General features: G+C 34.9%; 1 protein-coding gene across 11 annotated transcripts in view; it reads right to left on the reverse strand.

Moving 5' to 3' along the window:
- Fhit (fragile histidine triad diadenosine triphosphatase) overlaps window positions 1-26,938 on the reverse strand; it is a 1,420,772-nt gene that overhangs the window by 914,227 nt on the left and 479,607 nt on the right. The window contains exon 4 of one of the 11 annotated variants that reach the window (XM_048801196.1): window positions 15,985-16,067. The exons of the other annotated variants lie outside the window; for them this stretch is intronic. The gene's annotated coding sequence lies outside the window, so the exon portion shown is untranslated. The remainder of the gene's footprint in view (window positions 1-15,984; window positions 16,068-26,938) is intronic. 11 annotated transcript variants of the gene reach the window in all.

Here is a 26,938-nt window from a genome sequence, read left to right on the forward strand (position 1 = left end):
AAACTCAAGCATGTGCAAACGTAACAGTGTTACCTATCTCACAATTTGATAGAGAAACATCGCTAGCATTGCTCTCAAATTTGACTATGAATATTTTACCTTTAAAGATGCATGCATTGTAATTCTATTTGTATAAAATTCAAAATACACAGAGTGTGATTCCAAGTACTTAAGCTGATTGTCAACAACAACAACAATTAAAAAAAAAAAAAAGAAGGGAAACTAGTATTTCAAAGAAGAGAATGTGTTTTCCCCCTCTAATGTGGTAAGAGACAGTTCAGACCAGGGAGGTTTTCAAGGGAAAACTGTAGGGCTCCTGGAAATCCTGCCTTGTCCTGGGTAGATGAGTAATTTTTAATTATTTATTAAACATTTTTTATATACTTTTCCTTTATAAATTGTATTTTACAACTGTATTTAAATAGAATGTTCTATTCTGAGGTGGCTGTATAAAGTATTACCTGGGGCAGAGTGCTACTAAAGTAATGTATTCATCGTTCCTCTGAAATTCAAAAACTGGGCATCCTGAATTTTCCCTAGCAAACTCAACCCAAACAGAATAGCTCAATTAGATTACAAACACTTCAACACACACACCAACGAATAAGCCACAAATACAAGGCATTTTTAAGTCTTAGTTGTTCCTGATTTATATTCTATTAACATACTAATTTTGTATTTTGTGGCTTGTGACCCCCTCAACCCCTCTTATCCCTATGATCTTTGCACCCAGAGACTATAAATTTGCTACATAGATGCAAATGGTAATTTGCTTATAGGGAAGCAAAGGAGCTGACCTTTATAAACATAGCCATGCTTAAGAAAAGAGGACTTCAAGTCAAAAATAAATCTGAAAAATTAATTTGTTTCTTTTTCTTAAAGCAATGATTTGTCTTCTATAATATGCAGTTGTTTGCACAGGAAAGGAAATGACAATTGAGTGAGTAAAATGGATGCTGTATTGCTCCCTCATATACATGAAGAATTACACATCTGTCTAACAATACTAACCACTCTGAAAGATAATTATGGATCAATGCTTTAAAAAATATCCTGAATTGCCTGCAGAAATGGCAAGGAGAATTCAATTAAATTATTTGTAAAAGCCAGAGTCTTTTTTTCCTATCCATCTGCTACTTGAAATGGGATGACCTTTCAAATAGTGCTTGCCTTTCTCAATGCAAACTCTAAATAAAGAAGTGGAGTGGGGCATTTTTTTTTTCCTTTTCTCCATCGGGTTCAGCATAGATAAAGCATTTGTACTGACATTCTACCCCACTCAAAAGAATGCAGATTTAGCCTCTAGGACATAAAAGAGGCAGTTTAGGAATATCAATCAGGCCTCTGTCCCATGCCTTCAGTCATGACATTTGCCTTCTATCAGAAAGGTGTGCTGCTTCTGAGATAAGTGTCTGGGAACAAGGTACACGAAGTCATTTACTCCCTGGAGGAAAACTGCAAACCTCATCCTCAAACAAATGGGATAAAGTAAACATGTTAGTGAAGAGTCCTTTGCTAAACTACATATGGCAGCAAAGCTAATTCAAAAAGGTCAGATATTTAGGTAACAATAGACTCCAAACAAACTTTCCAATAGGCCTCTCAGGCCCAGATTATGAACTAACAAACTCTGCTATTAAGACCAGTAAAATAATAAGTTTTCTTTACTGGTCTGGATTTTTTTTTCACAGAAGGCCCTACCCCTTTTTAACTTTTGAAACATTTCCAATTTGGCCTTTAGTTTTTTGTTGTTGTTGTTGTTGTGTTTTGTTTTTTTGTTTTATTTTTTATTAATAAAATCAGGATTTTTTAAAAAAGATTCAATATTTTTTTTGATAAAGCTCATTAAGCACATTTTGAAAAGTTTAGAAAATACCAAAATAAAACCAATAATCTATCACCAAGAGAAATATCTATTCACCCAGAGAAAGCTCCTGCTAAGAGTTTGGTATGCATACTATCATTCTTCTTAATGCATAAATATACCACAGTTATATCATGCTTTCCCTAATAACTGGGACCTATCTTATACATGAATCAACTATTTCAGGAATGTCTTTTTTTTCAGTATTTATTTTTTTTAATTATAGGTGGATGCAATAACTTTATTTTATTTTATGTGGTGCTGAGGATTGAACCCAGTGCCTCACGCATGCCAGGCGAGCACTCTGCCTCTGAACCACAGCCCCAGCCCTCATGAATGTCTTTCTATGCCATAAATGGTAATCTGAATCAATGTGTGTAAATTTTCATAACATTGACAAGTGAGAGTTTCTGTTTATGTAGTTATAATGTAATAAAATTTGTAGCTGGGCTTATTTAAAGGCTCATCTCTTTTAGAATATAGAGATATATAACTTTTTCACTACTTCAAAGATGAAATGAGCATCAATACACACAACTTAGCAATTATTTCCTCAGCATTACTTTCCAGAAGTAGCTTTGGACATAATTGGAGCTATTCCATTAATACTATCAAACTGCCCACAGGAAAGTTTACCAGGCAATATATGCAGATTTTCCTACACTCCTACATGCTGTATAATACTGAGAAGTACTGATTTTTTGAACTCTGGCCAGTCTGAGAAAAATCTCATTATTGCTGTAATTATGATTGCTTTGATAACTAATGAAGCTGAAATTTTTATGAGTGTTTAATATCTCTTCCTTTGTGAATTACCATTCATATGATTTTTGAATAGTAATTCATAAAGTGTTTGAAATTTTAGCCTTTTTTTTCTTTTTCTTATTCTAATTTGTTATATATGACAGCAGAATGCATTACAATTCATATTATAGAGCACAATTTTTCGTATCTCTGGTTGTATATAAAGTATATTCACACGACTCGTGTCTTCATACATGTACTTAGGGTAATGATATCCATCTCATTCCACCATCTTTTTTACCCCCATTCCCCCTCCCTTTCCCTTCTACCTCTTTGCCCTATCTAGAGTTCATCTAATCTTCCCATGCTTCCTCTCCCAACCCTACCATGAATCAGCCTCCTTATATCAGAGAAAACATTTGGCATTTGATTTTTAGGGATTAGCGAACTTCATTTAGCATTATATTCTCCAATTCCATCCATTTATCTCCAAATGCCATGATTTTATTCTCTTTTATTGCTGAGTAATATTCCATTGTGTATATACACCATATTTTCTTTATCCATTCATCTACTGAGGGACATCTAGGTTGCTTCCACAATTCAGCTATTGTGAATCATGCTGCTATAAACCTTGATGTGGCTGTGTCCCTGTAGTATGCTGTTTTTAAGTCCTTTGGGTAGAGACCAAGGAGTGGATAGCTGGATCAAATGGTGGTTCCATTCCCAGTTTTCCAAAGAATCTCCATACTGCTTTCCACATTGGTTGCACCAATTTGCAGTCCCACTTGCAATGTATGAGTGTGCCTTTTCCCTCACATCCTCGTCAACACTTACTGTTGTTTGTGTTCTTAAGAGCTGCCATTTTGACTGGAGTAAGATGAAATCTTAGAATAGTTTTGCTTTGCATTTCTCTAATTGCTAGAGATGATGAACATTTTTTCATGTATTTGTTGATTGGTTGCATATCCTCTTCTGAGAGATGTCTGTTCAGTTCCTTGGCCCATTTATTGATTGGGCTACTTGTTTTTTGGATGTTTAGCTTCTTGAGTTCTTTCTATATTGTAGAGATTAGTGCTCTATCTGCTGTGTGAGGGGTAAAAATTTGTTCCCAATCTGTAGGCTCTCTAGTCACCTCATTTATTGTTTCTTTTTCTGAGAAGAAGCTTTTTAGTTTGAATCCATACCATTTATTGATTCTTGATTATAATTCTTGCACTATAGGAGTCTTATTAAGGAAGTTGGGGCCTAATCTGACATGGTGGAGATTTGGGCCTACATTTTCTTCTAGGAAGTGTCTCTGGTTTAATTCCTAGATCCTTGATCCATTTTGAGTTGCATTTTGTGCATGGTGAGAGATAGGGGTTTAATTTCATTTTGTTGCATATGGATTTCCAGTTTTCCCAGCACCATTTGTTGAAGGGGCTATCTTTTCTCAAATGTATGTTTTTGGTGCCTTTGTCTAATATAACTGTAATTATTTGAGTTAGTCTCTGTGTCCTCTATTCTGTATCATTGGCCTACCAGTCTGTTTTGGTGCCAATACCTTGCTGGTTTTGTTACTATTGCTCTGTAGTATAGTTCAAAATCTGGTATAGATATGCCACCTGGCTTCACTCTTCTTGCTAATAACTGCTTTAACTATTCTGGGTCTTATTTTTTCAAATGAATTTTATGACTGCTTTTACTATTTCTATGAGGAATGTCATTGGGATTTTGATTGGAATTGCATTAAATCTGTATAGTGCTTTTGGTAGTATGGTCTTTTTGATAATATTAATTCTGCCTATCCAAGAACAAGGGAGATCTTTCCATCTTCTAAGGTCTTCTTTAATTTCTTTCTTTAGCATTCTGTAGTTTTCATTGTAGAGGTCTTTCACATCTTTCATTAGTTGATTCCCAAATATTTTATTGTTTTGAGGCTATTGTAAATTGAGTAGTTATCCTCATTTCCCTTTCAGAGGATTTGTCACTGATATACAGAAGTGCCTTTGATTTATGAGTGTTGATTTTGTATTCTGCTACTTTGCTGAATTCATTTACTAGTTCTAGAAGTTTTCTGGTAGAATTTTTTGGGTCTTCATATTGGCAGCAAATAGTGCTACTTTGATTTCTTCTTTTCCTATCTATATCCCTTTAATTTCTTTCATCTGATTGCTCTGGCCAGTGATTCAAAAATTATGTTAAACAGAAATGGTGAAAGAGGGAATTCCTGTCTTGTTCCAGTTTTTAGAGGGAATGCTTTCAATTTTTCTCTATTTAGAATGATATTGGCCTGGAGCTTAGCGTGGATAGCTTTTATGAAGTTGAGATATGCTCCTGTTATCCCTAGTTTTTCTAGTGTTTTGAACATATATGGGTGCTATATTTTGTTGAATGCTTTTTGTGCATCTATTGAGATGATTATATGATACTTATCTTTAAGTCTATTGATGTGATGAATTACATTTATTGATTTCCATATGTTGAACCAACCTTGCATCCCTTGGATGAACCCTACTTAATCTTTTTGACATGTTTTGTATTCAATTTGCCAGAATTTTATTAAGAATTTTTGCATCTATGTCCATTAGCGATATGTCTGAAGTTTTCTTTCTCTAATGTGTCTTTGCCCAATTTTGGAATCAGGGTGTAGTATACTATGTGTAATACGACTATAATATACTATTCAGTCATCTCAGTCCTCAATATCCTAATTCATGCAAAGTACTTGGTTTCACTTATGTTGTGGATGTGAGGGTGGGAGAACAAAGAGCGGGAAGAAAGAAAAGAAAGTCTCTAAGGAAGAAACCAGGATTGTTTTGGTTGGAGATCTGTATCTTTCCTGCTTCCCTTCTTATCCAATAGGTGGGGTTGTCTGTTCTTAGTTGGTATCTCCGCCCTCAGGATGGTTGCGGTTACCAGGTTGTGAGGATTGGTCTTGGGTGCGGGGCATTTGGAGGTGGGGTATGGCACCTGCTGGTCCCATTGGGAGACTACACCTCAAGGAACTTCTTTGGGGTCTGCTCCTGTGATGTGGGCACCAAGTCTTATCTCCTCATCTCACCTGTAGACCTCACAGTTCCTGCCCTCTAGATAAGTCTCTAAAGTGTAACTCCCTCACCCTCTCCCTTTCTACTTCCTAATCAGGAACCTTCCTCTCGGGGTCTTATGTGTTGCACTCTTGTGGCTGTGCACCTGTCACGGTGGGCTATTTTGTATTGGGAAGTCACTCTGCCAAGTTAGCACCTGCTGAGGATTGGAGAGGCTGGGATTAGAAAATGAGGGTAGCTGGCTATTTGGTGTTCCAAACTGGTAGTTGCCCCAACAAAAGATGGTGATGGAGGTGACCCAAGATGGAGGCATGTGGAGCCCCACGTTGGTAGATGGGGGTCCACACGGGAGTGACAGCCATAGTTCCTGCAAGTGGGTAGCAGCTGAGTGTCCTTTGAGGAAGCGGTGCCTGGGAATTCTGCACCGGGTGTTGATGCCAGTGGTCCCCGTCAAGGCACCCGGGAGACCTGCTGAGGTGAGTCATCGGGAGCCAGGAATCCTGTTCTAATGCTAAGACTCAGGGCCCCACATAGCACCGGCCCCATGCAGCATGGTGGCCATGATTCCTGCGGGAGCAGCTGCAGAGGAGTCCTCTAGCACTCTGAGCAAAGCAGTATTCCCACTAGTTGAGACCCGGTCATAGAGTGACACAGAATGCTCTAATTTTGGCCTATTTTTGTATGAGGTGAAAGTATTATCTTAAAATATAATACCACGAGGACTTAAGATAAACACATATGTAAAAATTTAAATGTTACAGAGAAATATTACTATTTTAATTTTTAAAATAATAAATATTTAGAAATATTTAGGTAACACAATAAACAAAATTATGTATGTATGTGATATACACACACACACACACACACACACACACAGGTATATAGTAATCGATATTCTCCCCCAGCTGTACTTCCTATTCCATTTATCATGATAACTAACAAAATCAAAACAATAAACAGAGACAATTATTTTTTTATCCTTCCACATTCTTCTCTAGCTTCATATAGCATACATAAGGTTATATTGGCTATAGAGTCATCCTTTTCTTTTTAATTTCAATACATTCTTTTAAAAAAAATCTATTTATTTTTTCACTTGTAGTTGGACACGATACCTTTATCTTACATATTTATATGGTGTGCTGAGGATCGAACCCAGAACCTTGCCTGTGCTAGGCAAGTGTTCTACCATTGAGCCACAACCCCAGCCCCTAATTTTAATACATTCTTTTTTTTTTTTAATATTTATTTATTTTTTTAGTTATCGGCAGACACAACAACTTTGTTGGTATGTGGTGCTGAGGATCGAACCCGGGCCGCACGCATGCCAGGCGAGCACGCTACCGCTTGAGCCACATCCCCAACCCCATTAATACATTCTTAATGTCCCAATTAATCACTGATTATTATTAGTTTATACTCTATAATCTAGTAATAAGCTATACTATTAGATTATACACTGATATATTATGGCCATGCTGGAATTCATGTATAGATGTATTTAATTATTTTACTCATTCATAATATTTTACAGTACAGTTATAATATTCAACAATCTTTCTTTTTGATGAGCTTTGTGCTGATGTATTTTTCTTTTGATTGTTTTTGTAACTACAAACAATGCAGCAAACATCTTTGAATATATATTTTCATATAACATACTAATACTTCCCAAAAATAATGACATAGTGCCAGAGAGCAGGTATTTCATTGATTTTGATAGACATTTCCAAATTTATCAACATATGAAAAATTTTCATTTTTTACATCATCACCAAACATGTACATTATCAATAATTTAAAATTATATTATGTATTTAAGTGGAAAAGAGTATAATTCATTATGATTTGAATTTGTATTTCTATGACTACTAGTGAAACTGAGAAGATTTTCATGTCTATTGGCCACTTAAATATTCCCTTCGGAATTATATCTTTAGCCATTTTTCTCAAATATGATGTATAACTCATTTGGTCAGTGTACAGGAGTTTCTATTTTTTTTAATATTTATGTTGTTCAGTCTGGTATGTTCACACCTTCAACTCATCTGAATGTTTTATGTTAAGAAATAGGTGCTAAGACTTATAACTTACCGATAAAAGCTAATTTTTACATCATTTATTTTATAAACATACCTTTTGCAGTAAATTTTAAAAAATCTTTTACAATATTTCATTCATTATTATATATTTGAATCTGTTTCTAACTCTCTTTTCTATTATATTCATCAAATTTTCTTATGGCAAACAACATACCATTTTAATAACAATGACTTTTCATTAAATTTTAATGCCTTGAAGAAAAATAATAACTTGTTACCATTCTGATGAATTATACTAGCATATATTATTTTAGGAGGGAATAACATTTTATATTATTAGGAAATTTTAGGGAATATGGTATGACTATTTTGACAAATAATGTTCCATCTCTTGATAAAATATTTTTCCTATAACAGCATTTCACTTTCCTTAGTATATTAATTACTCAGGATTTTTATTTTTCTTAATTACATAAGTGAATTTTTTATTTCTGTGAAAAATATTCACTTATATAAACAAAAAAATATAAAAATTATTATTAAAACCATAAAGAAAACTTTGATTTTTTTATATTTACCTTATGGATATTTAGCATTCAGGTTTATTAGTAATAGTCTATAAGACAGTCTTAAGATTTCTAGGAATATAATCGTATCATATAAAATAAAAATCACTTTTTTTCTATTTATATTTGCTTATTTTTGTTTTGTTTAATTATATCAGGCACAACCCAAAACACAGTGCTAAAGTAACTGTGCTAACAGAAAATGTCCATCTATATTTTTCCTGGTTTAATATGAATAGATTTTTTACTTCATGTATAATGTAATAATTGATGGTAGATTTTTGTAAAGATTCTTTATTGTCCTTAATTCACTTTCTTCTATGGCTATTTCTGAATAACGTTTAACAAATTCTGTGAAATTGTTGACATGTATACTGGGTTGAACAGAATCCCCAAATTTACAACTCTCTGGAATCTCAAGTGACTTTATTTTGAAATCAAATCTTTGTAGATATAGTTAGTTACATTATAATAATTAGATCAGAGGTTATACTGGACTAGGGTAGGCTATAATACAATGATCGGTGTCCTCATAAGAAGAAAAAACAGACATCCAGACACCCAGGGAGAATGCCATGTGACGATGGGGGCAGAGAGTATGTGTCCACAGGCCAAGGAATGCCAAGGACAAGCAGCAAGTGTAAGAAGGTAGAGAAAGTCCAGGCAGGCGTACCCTGAGAGCCTTCAGAGACAGCATGGTTCTGCTGGCACCTTCATTTTGGACATCGAGCTTCCAGAACTGATGGAGAATGAATTATTTTTCTGAGTTAACCAGTTTGGTAGTTTGTTTTGACAGCCTGAGTAAACTAACACAACAAAATTGGTATCACCACATCATTTTGATGATTTAATTTTCTCACATGATTAATGGTATGAATTTCCAGTTATGAACAGGTTTGTAGTTTTGGAAATTACCTCTATTTCAAAACTTTTATTTTCATAAGCAGATAGACCTAGATTACTGTTCTATTATATACTTAAATATATAATTATACTGTTATAAATAATATACTTCTACAAACAAATATGAAATGGGTATAAGATATTTTTTTAGATCTATTTATGTAAGGTTTGGAAATAAGCTCATTCTAGATTTGTGCAATTAAGGCTCCTTCCCTCTTTCTCTGAGGTCTTGAATTGCTTGATAATCAAAACTTGGATTCAATTTAGCTGTAAAACCATCTGGGCCTGGTGCCTTTTTTAGTGGTACATCTTCAATAATCTTCCATTTGTTTCTATGGGTATTGGTATTGTTTTTACTTTGCTTATGTGAATGTTGATTTTATATACATATATAAACATAGAGACCTATATCATCCTAAAGAATCAACTTTTCTTCTAGATTTTAAAATTAAGTCAACTTATTTACCAGCATTGACAGGCAGAATTGTCCATGAAGCTTGGAGAGCATGTATACCCTTCCTCCCACACTACCACATGAGGACTGATTCAAGACACAACAATCCTCAAGAAATAAAAAGAACTATTCTTCACTCGAAGGTATAAAAGTTGCTCTTACCCATGGTTAGAAGTGCTAAAGAAATGCATGGGGAAGTTTTCATCTGAATCATCAATACTGTATTACAAAAAATCTTAGAGGGTTAGTCTTTAAGTCACTTAAGATTCCCCAGGAGTCTCTCGGCAAAACTATATAGAAAACTTCTTGACATTTTCATTGAGCTATGATAAAGCTCTCATTTTTGAGACACTTGACAAAATAAAAAAAAAGAATTATTCTCACACCTACACACATTTTAAAATATCTTCAACTCTTCTTCTAAGAAACAATATTCTCTACAATTCTCCAAGACTTCATACTCATATGCTTTTATTCATAGCAGATGGAGGAAATTAGAGTAACATATTTGCTCTAAAATCATTAGTGCTGCATCAGCACTTCCAATCTAAATGGCATTTCATTGTTACACTGAGCAAGAGTTTGCTCTAGGCAGAAAGAGACAAAAAACATTTTAAAATGAATCTTTTTCACAATAAGAATTTATATCTTAATTTCTTCAACAACATCATATTTGGATTTTAATCACAAATCAAAGGAAGAAAAAGAATGGTATAACTTAGTCACTGGTCCTACTTTGCCCACCATTCAGGTCTCTGAAAAATCATCATAGCTTCTTCTAAAAAATAATGATCTTTAAACTTAAAATCAACTCCTTGGTTGCTTGAAAGACTTGGAATGTATTCTTACTTCTCAGATATCTACTTGCTTTCATAAAATGCCTAAAACTGGACTATCTGCTTGGAAAGCTTCAGATGACTGCCATTCTACCCCAACAGCCTTGTGTTAAAAATGTACCAATCCGAGCTGGGGATGTGGCTCAAGCGGTAGCACGCTCGCCTGGCATGCGTGCGGCCCGGGTTCGATCCTCAGCACCACATACAAACAAAGATGTTGTGTCCGCCGAAAACTAAAATAAATAAATAAATATTTAAAAAAAAATGTACCAATCCACAATCTTTACTATATCAGTTGCACCATGGATTTAGAAAAAAAACTAAGATAGTTCGTACCTGCTGCCATAAGACCAACTGGAGAGAGTGATACTAGACAGCAGCAATTGTATTTTAAATTTCTATGCTCTATTACAATGTTCAAACTACCTTCATGTCACTTTTTTTATTTTATCCTCAAAAAAATCTATCATGGATGCAGGATGAAAGAGGAAAGAGACATAAACAGAACTTCAGAGATGAAAGCAATATTAAAGATATCAATAATCTTCTTTACAGATAAGAAAATAGAGACCAAAGAAAAAGGAAGACCTTCACCTTATATTAGAGTGAAGCAAGCAAGGCAGGTAAATGACGGCTGGTCACAAGAGTTTCGAAATGGAGTCACAAAAACGAAACAAGAAAGAGAAAGACGAAGGGAATGAAGGACACTAACTTCGATTTAATGTACTTTTAAAAAAGTGCATCTATTGAATTAGAGTTTGAAATTCAATGCTGGCCTCTCAGGACCACTTGGTTATGGCGATTTTATGCCATTATCAGATCCCTTAGAGAAAAGTACAATTTTGAAACCCAGACCTTCCCGTAAGTACGTGGAAGCCTTTGAATTACACACTGGCGTAAGTGTACTTAGTCTAACATATATAGACAAAAAATATATATTTCATTACATAATTACTAAAAGGAGACTATACATCTTACAGCTCAACTAAGAATTCCTACCCACCAACCCTCAATCTGTCCTCCACCTGCACCCCAGCAAATCCCAGGAGATCATCTCAAAACTGCAATTTACAATACAGATTGAGTACATTAGGGCTATTATATTTCCTGTTAGAGCAGCTGAAAACTCTACTTCAAAAAATACATAGGCCATTTTCCTACTAGCTTTTATTCAGTAGACATTAGCCATTTTTCATGATGCAGTCCAGAATGTTCTTTAAAATCTACATTTAATATATAATAATTCTAATAAGAGGGGGTACTATAGAAAGATGCAGAAGTGAAAACATGAAAAGTGAAATTCTTATAAAGAGGAGAAATTCACAGTGGTGTTGAAAGATCACATCAGGGTTAGAGGACAAATCTCTGTCTCAGAAGGAACACTTAATTTATCGTCAGAACGCACAATAATAACCTCGACATTTCAAAACTGCATTTGTGTCACCTTTAAACGCCTGGGCATAGAGAATGTAAAACACAGTGTCTGACACATCGTGGAAAGTTTTATGATTCTCCTCAAAAAAGGAAGAACAAATATCTCTATTTCTGTTCTGGATCTGCACAATATATACTTGCATCCCATTTGCTCTGATTCATTTACATTTTGCTGAATTCTGTTTTTGTCCATTTTCATCATTCAAGAGATTAAAAAAATTTTTCAACAACAACAAAAAGGCCTCAAAAGATGCTTTCAGATGAAATCACAAAGAAAAGAAGCACAAGAATTAGAGAAGCAACATTCCGGTTATACAAATTGTGGCAGTTATGTCTCTTCTCTTCTTGGCCAAGAATTAATTGTATGGCTGAAATTAGACATCAGCCTGCTCCATGCAAAAAGGAGCCCAAGCAGGAAGCAAGCTCTTTGAATAATGCTTCCTTCTTATTCTTTTCACATGGATACATTTTTGACATTTCCCTCAATATTCCACCCAGTTGCAGTGTGACTATGACAAAAGATGTCTGTAGGCATGACTGGCACATCTGTGGTGAGTGGCAGGGAATGGAGATAGGCAACAAGTCCCTTTAGTGGCTCCAAAAGCCCACAGGCGTTCTGCAAATCTTTTGCATACATGCTCTAAGGAAAAGATGTGGAAAATGGAAACCGTGATGACAATTTTAATCATTTGACAAGCAATTCTATGATCTACTATAACTTTATAATGGCAAAGCCTCTGACACACAAGAGACTGACAGGCATACATTCTCCTCTGCCTCTCAGTCTCAGTTTATTTGGGGGTTTGACACAGAGCTCTACAGGGATGACCTTAGTACAGTATTTATATAATCTATCCAAGGACAAACTATAAATGATAAAATCTGACTAAATGGGATTTTATTGCTTTTTTTTATTTCTGGACTCCAGTCACCTTCTCCCCCTTGAGCCCTAGAATTTATTCCCCAGAGATCTCAGTTGTCATAAACAGCTTATTTGTAGTCAGGGCAGCAAAAAGTTCTGCCTACGAGGTAGTAATCGAAGTCAAATCTCATTTGGAAGTGCCAATTACTCTTCTGTCTTCCCTGTTGAATGGCTCCTTCATATAAAAATTATCTATCATTTTTAACTTCACCATCTTGGAAACTATTATTTTAAATAACCCTAAGGGTTGCCAAGGATGCTGGGAAAGAAACAATCCCAATAATGCCAATGAGAATGTAAACCAGGACAATCCTTTTGGAAAACAATGTGTTATTATATAACATAATATTTTATCCTACTAACATTAATTGGAGGACACTGGTTTTTTTTGTTTGTTTTGTTTTTTTGCCTACTCTAATTGGTGTGGCTTCTTGTTCCAACTTACAAAGGTAGGAAAACTTAGATAATAAATCTAGAGGTGAGTATTTATTCCTCCTTATCCTTTTTTCATTCTTTCTTAAAAGTTATCAGGGCCTACTTGAATTATAGTGCATTTTTTCTTTTTTTAAATTTATTCATTTTAGATATACATTACAATAGAATATATTTTGACATATTTATATAGACATGGAGTATATCTTATTCTAATTAGAATTGGGGGTTTTTTGTCCATGATGTGGAGATTCACTGTGGTATATTCATATACATACATAGGAATGTTGTGTCAGATTCATTCCATTGTCTTTCCTATTTCTATTCCTTCTCCCTTTTCTTCATTTCCCTTTAGACAAATGAACTAATCCAATGAACTTCTATTCTAACCCCCTCCCTTGTTTTGTTTTAGCATACACATATCAGAGTGAACATTCATCCTTCGGTTTTTTGGGATTAGCTTATTTCACTTAGCATAATAGTCTCCAGATTCATCCATTTACCACCAAAAGTCATTTTTTATGACTAAATAATATTCCATTGTGTATATGTACTACACTTTCTTTATTCTTTCATCTGTTGAAGGGCACCTAGGTTCGTTCCATAGCTTAGCTACTGTGAATTGAGCTGGTATAAATATTAATGTGGCTGCATCACCGTAGTATGCAGATTTTAACTCCTTTCAATATATAACAAGTGGTATATAACTGGGTCAAATGGTGAGTGTAGTCCTAGTTTTCTAAGGAATTTTCATACTGCTTTTCACAGCAATTGGACCAACTTATAGTCCCACCAGCAATATATGAGTATGCCCTTTCCCCTACATGCTCACCAACATTTATTGTTACTTATACTCTTTTTTAAAATATAATAAGGGAAACAGCTAAGTGAGAGAAACCTATAAATCTATATATATTTTTTTTCTGCAACCAAAATAGACTAATATAGCATCCTAGGTCTCAAAAGACGGAGCCTTGAAAAATAATTGCCTTTCAATTATTATAAGGATAGCATCTTCAACAAATGGTNGAGTAACTAAGAACAGAGTAGGGTCGAAGAGCATGAGAAGAAGATTAACATTAAATAGGGATGAGAGATGGGAGGGAAAGGGAAAAATAATACAAGGGGGACAAATGAATGTCAGTAGAGGGGGCAGAGAGAGAAGAGGCGAGGGGAGGGGGGATAGTAGAGGATAGGAAAGGCAGCAGAACACAACAGACACTAGTATGGCAATATGTAAATCAATGGATGTGTAACTGATGTGATTCTGCAATCTGTATTTGGGGTAAAAATGGGAGCTCATAACCCACTTGAATCAAAGTGTGAAATATGATATATCAAGAATTATGTAATGTTTTGAACAGCCAACAATAAAAAATTAAAAAAAAAAAAAAAAAGAATAGTTGAAAGCCCTCAAAGAGTTTTTAACTTTGTGGGTTATATCTATATATACTTATCATATTAGAAATTAAACAGAGAACTTTAAAAACACTAATAATTCATTATAATAACTATATTAGGGGTTAGGACCATATCTCCATGGTAGAGCATGTGCTTAGCATAGACATGGTCTTGGCTTCAATCCCTAATGTAAATACATACATGCATACATACATACTAAATTTGTTACATGCACACATACATAATACATTTTCCAAAACATACAAACAAAAGAACTAGTGAGAAGAACCATGTCTCATATTTTGAAATTTATTTTACTATTTAGCTTAAAATAAAACAAGTAAATTCTCCTATCTGCCTCTGTATTGTGTGGTGATGTATGATTGTGGTTGAAGTATACCAAGAAAATTCAGGAGAAGTATTTTTGGCTTTTTCGAATAACTGGATATTTTCTCTCATACTGTGTGAAAACTTGACAATGGAGGGTTTCTTTAATTGTTAGCTGATGTGTACATTCTGAAACCATTATCAAGAAGATCTTTCTACTCTCTTATGTGAAAATCCATGTCTATGTGGCACTTCGAATGGATCCTCTGTGCAAAATTTTGTTAATAGTACACATTCTTTTGATCAAAAATATTGGCTCACTACATTATGCTTATCTTTCAAATGTTGACAAATTTCATTATATGACATAAAAAAGAATTACTTTTGTTAATACCATCAATGATCTCATCAGGAAAGTCTTTAAGAATTGGGAAGCTGTCAAGCTTATGGTGGTAGACACATTTTCCACATTTTGGATTTTTCTTGAAAATCTCAACTGTATCATTGGCAGCCCATATGTCCATTGGTTTACTTAAAGTGACAGGCTCATTTTGTACATTCATTTGAAAATATCTGTCTATATATTTCAGTAGTTCCTATGAATTTTTTTAAAAAGATGGTATTCTGTATGAACAGTTCTTAGTTCTGATCACCACCCAATCTCACAAGGGTCTTCCTTGAGATAGTCATGATACTTCAGTACACAGCAGCAGCTCTTTATGTTTGCTTATAATTTAGCACACAGTCCTATAAAAAAATTGTACTCAACTATCAAAATTTAATCAAGTTACTAAACTTTACTGTTTATCAAGGATATTCTTCAATGAAATTGGCTTTTATTTTTTTTAACAATAAGTATGTGGTGGTAAAGAATAAATGATAAATAGTCTAGTTTGGTGACACTGTGTTAATTCATGCTATGGTCCTAGTATTTTTACCTGCCATTACTTTTGTGCCATTAGTAAATGCTACCACAGTGAAAAAGACAAATAACAACTTAGTATTATAGCAATATAATTTTTACCTTGCAGATTTCATGAAAGGGTCTCAGGGATTCTCAAGGCTCTATAAGCCACCTTTTGGGAACGGTTGCTCTGGACTCAGAGTCTAGTTTGACAAAAATAATAGAGACATAAAGTAAAGTTCTAATCACCACTTTATAGTTTATCCTCTGGGCATGTTAATTCACAAGTTAGGTCCATTGTCCTGCAATGTTCACCATTTTTTCCTTATAATTTAAAGTCACTGAGTCCCTTCAGATTATGTGTGCAGGATCGATGCCTCTTCCAGGCAGTCATGGCCATGGAAAATCCATTTGACTTGCTCACAGGCAAAGACACTGCTCCTCTTGATGGATACATTCCTAACTGCAGCATGAAAAATGTTATGACTGATCTACAACAAGGGTATGCAAGAAGATCTTTGGAAACAGCATGGTCTGTTCACAGCTTGGGGGTTCCCCACCCTATGTGGCCACATGGTATCTCTGACAAGGAAGGTGTGGCCAACTCAATTCTACCCCCTAAGTCTTCATCCAAACAAGTAGCCAAGAGCTCCACTTAATTAACCATCCATAGAATCTACTTACTTTAAATCATATTTCTAGAGTCATGACTCTCAAAATATGATTCTTAAAGCATTTATAGCAAAATCATGTGGAATACTTGCTTAAAATTCATGTCCCTAACAAGTCGGGACTGGTGCATTCCAGCACTCATGCTGGCACAGGAAGAGCAAACTGAACAGCTATCTACATGCAAAAACACATTGGAAGGCAAGTCTTAACAATTTAAAGAAGACTGAAATTATAATAAGTATCTGATGACAAAAGTATGAAAATAGACATCAATGAGAGAAATAAAACTGGAAAATGCACAAATGTAGAAATAAAACAACAAACTCCTGAATGCAAAATCAAATATCATGAGATAAATAAAAATGGAAACACAACATACAAAAATGTATGGAATACAGCAAAAGCAGTTCTGAGAGAAAATTTTGTAGCCATAATCCTACTTTTAGAAAGAAGATCCCAAATAAGCACTGAAGGTTAACCTCAAGGAACTAGAGAAACAAGAACAAACTAAGTTCAAAGTCAGCAGAAGGATGGAAATAATGCAAATCAGAACAAAAATGAATGTAATAAAAACTAGAAAAATGAAAGAAAAGACCAATAAAATGAATAGTTGGGTTTAAACAAAAGTGACAAACCTTTAGCTAGTTTAAGGAAAAAATTCACTAACATGAGAAATGAAAAAAGAGATATTACAATTGATACTAAATAAGAGACTACATGCCAACAAATTTGATAACCTAAAAGAAATGAATAAATAGCCTCGCAATACTTATTCACAAATAAATGGAAAATTTAAACAGATCAATAATGAATAAGGAACTTGAATGAGTAAAAACAAAATAAAAAACTCCCAACAAAGAAAACCTCCTAGCTTCACTGTTGAATTCTACCAAACATTTAAAAAAAATAAACACCAATCCTTTTATAAAACTTCCCCAAAAAGTTAAGGAGGGAATACTTCTAAACTGATATTACAAGGTCAGAATTACCCTGATGCCAAAGCTAGTCAAAAACACAATAAGAAAATTACAGTTCAATAGTTGGAGTTGGAGAATATCATGCTAAGCGAAATAAGCCAATCCCACAAAACCAAAGGCCGAATGTTTTCTCTAATATGCGGATGTTAATTCACAATAAGGTGGTGGGGACACTAGGGAAGAATAATGTTACCTTAGATTAGGTAGAGGGAAGTGATGGGAGGGGAGGAATGGGGTTGTGGGGATAGGGAAGACAGTAGAATGAAACAGACATTATTAATATATATATATATATATATATATATATATATATATATATCTACATGACCAATATGATTCTGCAACATGGACACTCAGAAAAATGAGAAATTGTATCCCATCTATGTATGATATATCAAAGTGCATAAATGCATTCTACTATCATGTATAACTAATTAAAACAAATAAAAAATTTTAAAAATATCTGATGAGCATAGATGCAAAAATTCCATAACAAACCACTATCAAAGTGAGTTCCAAATACTAGCCTCTTTAAGGGATCACACACCTTGCACACCTTGATCAAGTGGGATTTTTTTTTCCTGGAATGAAAGAATGATTGAACTTATGCTAATTAATTAATGTGATATACCACACTAACATAATGAAGGGTAAAATCATATAATCATCTCCATAGATGCAGAAAAAAATATGACAAACTTTGATGCCTTTAATGGTTAAAAACATTCTCAATAAATTAGGTAGAGAAGGAATGTATCTGAACATAATTATGGCCAAGTATGACAAGCCCATTAATAAAACCAAACACAATGGTGAAATGCCAAAAACCTTTCCTCTGAGATCAGAAACAAGACAAGGATGCCCACTCTCATCACTCCTATTCAAAATAGTCCTGGGGGTTCTAGCATGTACAATTGGGAAAGAAAAAGAAAAGAAATCCAATTAAAAGTAAAAATTTCCTTGTTTGCAGATAACACAAACTTATTGACGTTAAACCCTAAATATACCATAAAAAGGCTCAGAAAAGTTCCAAGATACAATATGATTATACAAGGACCAATAGCATTTCTATTCATTAACTATTTGAATAAGAAATTGAGAAAAAAATATCACTTACAATAGTATAAAAAATATTTAGAAATAAATTTAATCAAAGGTGAAACATCTGTACAATGAAAATCATTAAACCTTGATGAAAGAAACTGGACAAGATATAAACCAATGGAAATAAATTTATTGTTCATGAATTCAAAGAAAAATATTGCTAGAATGATCTTATGTTCAAAGTGATCTACAGAGTCAATGCAATCCCTGCCAAAATATCAAGGACATTTTTCACAGAAAAAACATCTCAAGAATTCATGTGGCACAATATATACCACAAATACCCAAAGCAATCTTCAGTCTAAAGCTCTCCCAACTGAGATATTTCAGCGGCCACTCCCAAAGCAATCTTGAGCAAAAAGAACAAAGGCATAGGCATCACCCTACAGGTTGAAAATCTCTAATCAGAAAATCTAAAATCCAAAGTCTGAGGACTGACATGACATTCAAAAATTTCGAATTTTGCAGTATTTCAGATTTTCAGATTAGGAATATCTGAACAGTAAACTCTATGTAAGTATTCTAAAAATCTGAAAAACTCCAGAATCTGAGATACTTCTATTCCCAAGCATTTCATATAAGGCATACCCAACCTTATTCTGGAGTTCAAAATATACTACAAAGCTATAGTAATCAAAAGCATGCTATAATACAACAACAGACAAGTGGACTAAGAACAGAACAGAGAGCCCAAATATAAATCCACACATATTTACAGTCAACTGAATTAGACAAAGGTATCAAGAACACACATGGGGAAAGGACAGCTTTTACAATAAATGGCAGTGGGTAAATTGGGTAATCATAAACAGAAGAATGAAACTTATCACAAACCCCCATAAAAAACTCAAATTGTATTACAGACTAAATATAACAACTGAAACTATAAAATTACTAGAGGAAAACATAGGGGAAATCTACATGATGTTGGTCTGGGCAAGGATTTATTATTATTATTTATATATGATCCCAAAAGTATAAGCAGCAAAAGCAAAAATAGAACAATGGGATTATATCAGACTAATTCTTCATAGCAAAGGAAACAATCAAAAGAATAAAGAAACAATCTACAGAATAGGAGAAAATATTTGCAAACCATACATTTAATAAGGAGTTAATATAGAAAATATATAAGGAACTCAAATAACTCAATACTATGAAAACAAATTACCTGACTAAAAATGGGCAAAGGTCCTAAGCAGATGTTTTTAAAGGAAAGCATACGAATGGCCAATAGGCTTTTAAAAAATGCTCAACATCATTAACCATTACGGAAGTGCAAATGAAAACCCAATAAGATGATATCACCTCACACCTGTTAGAATGTCTGTCCTCAAACCACAAAAGGTTACAAGTATGGGAAAGGATGAGAAGAAAAAAAATGCCTTTTATTTCTCATACACTTCTGTGGGAATGTGAATTAGCACAGTCATTATGGAAAATAGAGTAGAAATCCTCAAAAATTTGAAATAAATCTACTACATGATCCAGCAATCCCACTTCTGGGTATGTATCCAAAGAATATAAAATAAGAATCTTCTTATTGGTACATAGTTGGACTCATTGTGATATATTTGTACATGTGCATAACATAATTTGGTCAATGAAATGAGGATCTTGAAGAGATACTTGCATTCTCATGCTCATTGTAGCATATTCACAATAGCCAAGATATGAATCAATTTGAGTGTCCTTTCATGATTCATTGGCTGATGAATGGATAAAGAAAATGTGGTATATATACAATGGCATACTATTCAGCTTTTAAAAGGAAATTCTGTGATTTCTGACATGAATGGACATTATGCTAGTTAAATAAGCCAAGCCGGGAAATGCGATTACTACATGCTCTCACGTAGGTATAGGTTCTGAAAAAAATTGAACTCATACAAGTAGAGAGTAGAAGTAGCTACTAGGGAATGTGAGGGAACAGAAGACAGGTGGATATTGGTCAGAGGGTACAAAATTTCATTCAAATAAATAAGTTCTGGAGATCTATTATACAGTATAGTTACTATCAATAATAATAACTTCATAATATAAAAATTGCTGAGCAGTTAAAATCTGTTTTCACCACAAAATAATGATAGGTATGTGAAGTGATAGATATGTTAATTAACTTGATTTAATAATTTTGGAATGTATACTTATATCAAAACATCACATTGAATACTATAAATACTGGAAAATACTGACAATGTTTATTTGTCAACTATAGTAAAGCTGAAGAAAATGCATATTTCTACAATCCAGATTAAGCTTATTAAAGCAGAATATCTGAGGATGAGGCAGGGATACCTGAACATCAAAAAGGTTGTATACTGTACACCTTGCACAAAGGTATACAGTTTCCCAAGGTTATAGCTTGGAAGTTACGTTTTTAACAATTTATGTGAATCTTGGCTATATTAGAATCTTAAAGAGTGTCCTACCTAGTACAGCTCTTCTTAAACTATGTGTGTCTGAATTACCTGTCTAGAATTGAATACATAGATGTCTGAGTGCCAGGCTAAACCTAATTAGAATCTCTCAGGTAGAAGCTTAAGCATCTGTATTTTCAAGAAGCTTCATGGTTGGATTCCACTTGCCCACCAAAAGGTGAGAGTCATTTTCCTAGATGAAAAATGCTAGAGTTGATTAGGAGAGATCAACTCTACAAAAGCTGAACACAACAGACAAACTGACTGCTCAGGAAATTCAGACATTGCGTAGGCACAGTTTATTCAATAGCTATAAATTCATATTTTAAAATAGACCAATAACTGTTTTATAAAAAAATGCAACTCTTTACCCTCCTCTGTTAGTAATGCTTGTTTTCAATCTTTCAGTATAATATTGAATTTCAACCATGTATGTTATTCCACCAACATCTTGAAATTTAGTTAGCCAGAATTTTCCGGTTTTATATGAATGCTAACTATATATCATCTTTCTGATTTTTTTCCATCTTATGCAAAATCCTTCAAAAGAAAAGACAAATCTCGTTCAAATTACCAAACTGACTCAGGTTTTTAAAAATCAAAAGTTCCATGTTATATACTTAATGTTAAAAGAAATGATTCAGTGTAAATGTATGTCTGATAATAATCCTATTACTAGGATTTTTTTTTTTTTTTACACAAAGCAGAGTGAGAAGGAAGATTCCATGACTGCCACAAAAGAATTAAACATGTGGCAACAAAGAAATAAACATACAGCTCAACCCTTCCAGATGACAGGGAAACATGCAAATAAATTAGCATTTTTTCCTCAAACTAACCCCCCAAGGACAGATATATATTTTAACAGTTGTAGGGTCACCAGACTATGGAAAGGCAAAGTAAAAACTAGGCTCTCCTATTGCAGATGCTACAATGTCAAATCTGCCAGAACACAGCCCCAGGCAACTGATATTAATGTACTCAAAGACTATAGTTATCTGTGAGTACAGACTAGCATTTCATAAAGCCCATCAGACAGAAGAGCTAATGGAATGTTAGGAGTTTGGAGGGAGAAAAATGTTGGGGGTCATTTTAAGGTCAAGTTACATTGGAAAACCACGAAGCTATACAGAGTTAAATAAATTCTTTTACAGTGGGAGTTCTCAGAGCCCTTCTGCACTGATGTGCATTACACATTTCCAAGAAGGAGAAAAATGTCTCCATGGGACACATTCAAGGAAATATTGATACAGATACTTCTAGTAGTTAAGGCCAATGGTCAGGTATATATCTGAACAGTGAAAGAAGAGTCTAGATCCCACAGAAATAATGAAAGCATGCCCAGAAGTCAGGCCCACAATATCAGATCCCTTAGCTCTTCTCCATCAGCCTTTCAGCTCTGAAAGAAAGATGATGCTTCTTAGTAAAGTGCCTTGGGATGGTTGGGCAGGAAACACTAAATAAGAGCCAATTATTGCCCTCATTGCAGGGTAGATGATCTAATAAACCATCACAATTACTTACAAAGTTTGGAGGCTTCCTTTTTCTTTTACTGCACTCCAATTTGACCTAGATCTGTATCATCAAAAACAAACAAAATACTTAGAGGAAATACATCCATAAACCATAATTTAAATTTTCTGAATGAACCCTGCCTACATACACATTTTTAATGACTGCCGGTTGCCTATAGTTAAAATTCAAACTTCTCAGAATGGTATATAATCTTCCCAGGTTTAGCTTTTAAATTGTAGAATTTATGATTAAGATTGTGGGTTTTAAGACAGACAGACAGACAAGGTTCAAGCTCCTCCAATATACTACATCTTCAATAGTTATTTCACTTCTCTAAGTCCGTTGTCTCTGAGCATATCATAGACCATCAGCATTGCACCATTTGGGACATATTAGAAATTCAGAACTGCAGACTCCATTACAACCTACTAAGTCAGAATCTGAATTTCAATAAGATCTTCAAGTGATCCCTACATACTTTAAAGTTTGAAAAGTATACACAAATTCTCATTAGCTCATCTGTAAACTGGCATAATAATACTAAATAGCAGTAAAATTGAAGATAAAGGCATCTTCCTCCCTTATCCTCTGAATCCATCTCCAAGTCATCTTGGCCCAAGAATGCCCTTTTCCACCATAGTCTAATAAACCATTTTCCTTTTTCACCAGACCTACTGCAAAGACTATGCAACTCATTTCAATGCAGCCCCTACTGCTTTCTTCTTTCTGTTTTCCTTACTACAACCAGAAAGATCTTCTAAGAAATGCAAATGTGACTAGAGCATCCAATTGATCTGAAAATAAAGGCCAACAGCCTTTAGCAAACCTACAACTTCATTATTCTCCGCCTGGCTTCCTTGCTTCAGAAGTATGGGTTTTCTTTGCCTTCCTTGAACTAACCATCCTCCTTCTCATTATAGTACATTTGCAAAAGTCACCATCCTTGCATGCAGTACCTTCTCCCCTCTTGACCTAATTGATTCCTTGATGTCAGTTCAAATGACATCAATCCTCAAAGTACTCCCCCAAAACCAACACACACTGCTTGGCCATTGCCTATACCCCATAAATATTTGTTGAATACATGAATTATGAACTAATGCATGTTCACCCAGATGGTTATCAAACATACGAATTTTCACACAGTGAAGCATTTTCACACAGTGCTTGGCAGAGAGAAAGAGTTCAGGGTTGTACCAGTTATTACATATTTTCAAAACTGGACTACTGCAAGCAATGTTCAACATGGACTAACAATTTAAAACAACAGGGAAAACTTAAGCCTTTTAATGATCAGGCTCTGTCCAAGATCAATTAAGTCAGAATCTCTGGGGGTAGGACCCTGTCACCCTTGTGTTCTTAAAGCTCTGCAGGAGATTACTATGTGCAACCAAAGTAGAAACAACTGCATTACTCTTTTTCTCATTGTGGTCTCCAAGACTTCTGGGAGAAAGCGTGCTGAGTGACAAGAAGAGTGTCCATTATTCAAGGGACATGTCCATGGCCTCACTTCTTAACTGGAAAGGGACAATATAAATCTGTGTAGAAAGAAGTCCAGCAATTCATTTCCCCTGGGCCTTTTGACAGTAGCCAGATGGTGGACACTTTTCACCTATCACCCAATCCAGACTCAGACCTTCTGGGGAAATCCAAGTTGCCTGAACTAGCACTGGAAAGAGGTAGAGTAACACGTCTAAAGATGACTCCAGTCCTTAGGGTTAAGTGTTGATTTAACAAAACTCATCAAGATTCCATTATAAACCTGTCATAATCATTTTGCTAAAGCAACTTCTTTATGGGAGCAATTAATTTCAGCTGCTAAAAAAAAGGTCAGACCTCCCGAGTGCTTAGCCGGGCAACAAGAAATACGTGAGCTGGGAGCCACTTGCCCTTACCTTCTGTCTCCTTCTCTACAAAAGTATTTGAACATCCAGAGATCAAACTATACTTCAACAGTCTTCTTCCTAATGACCAACCTTCTGCATATGTAAATACATGTTTAAGTACAGATATATTGCACTATATTTCTCACATATTTTAAACTTTTTGAAAGGTGATCTAACAATGAGCAGTAGCCAAAGAACCTTTATCTCTTTTAAAGGCTTAAAACACACATACACACAGAGAGAAAGAACCAAAATGCCTTGGTTCAAAAGACAGAATAGAAAATGAGCATCAGTTACAATTAAAACCCACCATATCAAGCCAATTCCAGGCCAACACAAAGGCCTCAGAATTATTATAAAAGGCACAGGATTGCTCTCTGGAAAGAATATTTCAGTGGGCTAAATTCCCCTTCCTCCTATTTCTCTATGCTGGTAAATTGCAAAAATAAAAAACTAGCATGATTCATGAATATAAATTTTTCTTGGCTGTTAAAATCATACTCTGGCATAATCCTCCCTAAACTTCAGCCAAATGAGAATACAAAGATAATGACAATTTTACAATAAGTGATTCCAGGATGCAGGCTTTTCAAGATCCTCCAATGAAAGGCATTATAAAAAAGAGTATTATTATTATTATTATTATTATTATTATTATTATTATTATTATTATTATTTCAAGCAACCAGAGAAACCACAATCAATGATTAGCCATAACAATTAAACTAACAATAATACATCTGGAATAAGCTCCATGATAATATGTACTTCATGCTTAATAGTTCAAATTAATTCAATCTGATGGCATTAGTCAACCAGTTAGGAATTGGAGAGAACCAAAATTCACATTAGCTTCCACTTTGAAAGATATTATGAAAAGAGAAGGAAGGAAATGAGACTATAAACAGCAGTGGTAAATAGGAGAGGCTCAGAGATGATATGGTCAGGAATGACTCTCATCCATTAGAAATTCACAGTGCAAACATGAAGGCTAGTATTTCCATCTCCCTTTATTCCTTCAGAGTGAGTGAATCGGCAGCCTATTTGAGCCAATGGGCCTGAAATCCTAAACTCAGGGAAAAAATACTCAAAGAAGGAGGTGTCTTCTTTCCTTTGCCCATAGCATCCTTTACAGTCCCACGTGGACACAGAATAGACTTTATAATCTTAAGGTCACAGACTTTGAGAAGTAAGAAAGAGGAGTGGGGTATGGGGCAGCATAAATGCTGGGGTAGTTACTGCCCATGACCTTACATGTCTTACTCCACCTTAAAGCTCTACCAAATAATTGTCTTACACTCTACCTATCAATGTTCTCTAAAGCAGGATTCCTCACCCTTTGCACTAGTAACATTTGGCCTTGGTAATTTCCTGTTGTCAAGGCTTGTCTAATGCATCGCAGGATGTTGAACGGTATCCCTGGCCTCTAAACCTATAGATACAGTAACACACACCACCATCACCTTACCATGGCATCAAAAGTATCTCTGCAGCCAAATGTCCTTGTAGGAGGTAAGAGAACGTCTGCTTTATGTCTTAATTCACCTGTTTCTGGGCAGAAGGAAATTTGAGGGTGCAAACCCAATCCAGACTGTTCTTCCTCCTGAGAAATGAGCATGCATTGAGCTGGGTGCAAGGCAGCACTGTTCTCAGATGTTACGGTTTGGATATGAGGGGGCCCACAAAAGCTCCTGTGTCAATGCAGGAATATTCAGAGGTGAAATGATTGGACTATGAGAGCTTTAACCTAATCAATCCATACACGTTAGGGTATGGCTAGAAGAAGTGGGTTAGTGGGGTTCTCCTAAAAGTGTTCTTTTCCTCTGCAGCCCCACCTTTTCTTTGCTTTCTGGCTGCCATGAGCAGAGCAGAGCTCTTTGGCTACATCCTTCCACCATGATGTCCTGCCTCACCTTGGGCCCAGATCAATGAAGTGGGCCATCCATGGACTGAACCTCTGAAACTGAGTCCAAATAAACTTACTTCTCTACATTGCTCTAAGTTGGTCAGGCATTTTGATCACAGTGACAAAAAGCTAACTAATACTTTTTACACATACAAATTTGGGACCTGGCATCCTTCCATTCATTGTGCAGAAAAGGATTAACATAGCAGATTTAAAATGGCCTACATTAGAAGATGTACATGCAAGGATGGTCACTGGTTGGTATTAATCCTGGGAATCTTGAGCTAATAAACAGTTCCCTATATGGATATAATTTTTTTCCTAAGTGAAAGAGTGGCCACTGTGCCCAAACTCTACAAATACTGTGTTTTAGGTCTTTCCTCTGAGAACATGGAACTTTGGTATGTGCTAGGCAGATCAACCCCAAGAGAAACCTTAGGCACTAAGTCTTCCCTGGTAGAAAAAACTTCACACTTACCACAGCTCTTGCTTGAAGAATTGACATACCCTATGTGATTCCACAGGGAGAGGACTCTTGGAAACTTACTTCTGGTACCCTCCAGATTCTACCCATGAACATTTCCCACTGATGAT

This window comes from Marmota marmota, unplaced genomic scaffold (genome assembly GCF_001458135.2).
Source record: "Marmota marmota marmota unplaced genomic scaffold, marMar, whole genome shotgun sequence".
NCBI lineage: Eukaryota > Metazoa > Chordata > Mammalia > Rodentia > Sciuridae > Marmota > Marmota marmota.